We start from the raw sequence: 1,927 nt of genomic DNA, 5'->3' as shown, positions 1-1,927 counted from the left end.
GAGGGGTTTTTTGGAAGAGGGGGAGGGTTGTCGAGGTTGATTTCTGATTTGAGATAAAACGAGTGTCAAGTGCGTCCACAAATTAGGGGCTGATATTTTGACAGAATGATAAGGAGATCAACAAACGTCTGGTTGAATCGGCCCAGGTTAACCATGACAGACCAGCCAGGCTGCACATTACCTATCTAAATTGTGTTGATGGGGGTGTAAAACATTTATACTCTTTCGCAACACGTGTCACTCCAACCAACCCACTCTTTAATCTTTATTTTTTTTTTTAAACAAGCTGAAATCGTCTTCCATGCACGTCATGGCTAACCCCATGTTGGTTGCCTCAGAAAAACGGGGACCCCAGATTTGAGTAGAGTAAATTCCCCAATCAGGACCTCAAACAAAAATCGATCTTTACTAGATAGTTCACTCAGCCAAAAATGTGTCCGCGGAAGTCCGCGCTGCAGTCTTTGTTTTGAAGCTCTCTTTCGTTTCTCCAGAAGAAGAATAGGAATAGCACAGTTTATTAATTTCGCCTTTATTGTTTTTCGCACAAGTAGGGTAACTCTGTTCGCAAAGTCTGCACTTTTTCGAAGGGGGCGCCACCGGATTTCGAGTGTCAACATGGACACGTGACTCAGCCTTGTTGTGATAGGCTGCAAACCCCCGATCGTGCGATTCGCAGGCCTGAAAATAAACGTTTGTTTTTTGTAGGTCAACGACCGAGTCGATCTGTTTCTGTCACGATGGCGCTTTATGGCCTCAACTTGGCTAGCCCCTACTACCAGATCGACCGGACCCGACAGGACCCGATCGCGTAGGTGGGCACCCCCTATGAGTTCCGAATCGGGACCTCAATTAGACATTTTCTGAAGATCCATACTAGTCTTCAAGTACTTGTATTGCATTGAAGCGTTACTCTATTCGTACGCGGCTATTCCGATACTTTCAAGGACTTCGTGTCTCTCGCTTTCACTTCGGCCGCGGTTCATTGCTATGTCGTTGAGCGATAATACTGTAACTACTAGAGGCTCCTTGTCAAACAGATGTCTAGCTTAAAATTAGAAAGTTCTATCTGACATTTTTGGCCATTTTGAGTTACTAAGACCATGCGCTCAAAAAAAAAATGTTCTATCTGTTTTATCAAAATCGTAAGAATATTCGGAGTCGTTATAAAGATATTCAAAGAATTGTATTCGTACAAGTTTGACATGGTGTGAAACTCAAAAGTTTTCACATCAAGGTAGGTATTGGGCAGAGAGAACGTTACAGTTCTATAGTACCAAGTTGATTTAAATTCGACAGGTGTACGTGGGTCTTCATATTTTTGGGGAGTGGACACTTCGTGTGAAAAACGTGTACATCGCAGTACTTGAAACACAAAACATGTTGAGGTTTACGTCTGAACTTAGAAAAGATTTGTAGACTTCCAATAAATCCGTAAGTAAATATAAATATAATAATCTGGAATAAAACTACTATCAAAATGAACATTAATGTGCATTACTGTTCCTTTATTACGATTATGTATAAATCGAATATTTCTATATAACAATAAAGACCTGGGATAAATTCCTTCATGTGATAGAAAAATGCATCTGATGTAATATGTGTATTATTGTCAGCTTGATTTTTCACTTCATATTGCATTTCTCTTTGCGTATTGCATAAATCTAAATTCTATGTACATCGACTCGTGTTTTACCAGTCCTGTACAGCCAAGAAACATTTCCAACTGGGACAAAAAAGTATCAACATCTTATCTTACCTCACCTTATCTGATATATATATATAGAGAGAGAGAGAGAGAGGGAGAGAGAGAGAGACAGAGAGAGAGAGAGAGAGATAGATAAATAGATAGATAGATAGATAGATAGATATATAGATAGATATATAGATAGATAGATAGATAGATAGATAGATAGATAGATAGATA

The 1,927-nt window shown here is 39.4% G+C and overlaps 1 protein-coding gene across 1 annotated transcript in view; it reads right to left on the bottom strand.

The window, feature by feature from the left end:
• LOC101859704 overlaps nucleotides 1–1,927 on the bottom strand; it is a gene marked incomplete at its 5' end in the record, with an annotated part of 37,833 nt that overhangs the window by 34,050 nt on the left and 1,856 nt on the right.

The sequence above is a fragment of the Aplysia californica genome, unplaced genomic scaffold, assembly GCF_000002075.1.
Source record: "Aplysia californica isolate F4 #8 unplaced genomic scaffold, AplCal3.0 scaffold00167, whole genome shotgun sequence".
In the NCBI taxonomy this organism is placed as follows: Eukaryota; Metazoa; Mollusca; class Gastropoda; order Aplysiida; family Aplysiidae; genus Aplysia; species Aplysia californica.
Note: the sequence above shows the minus strand (reverse complement) of the source record. Positions and strands in the feature narration are given on the sequence as shown.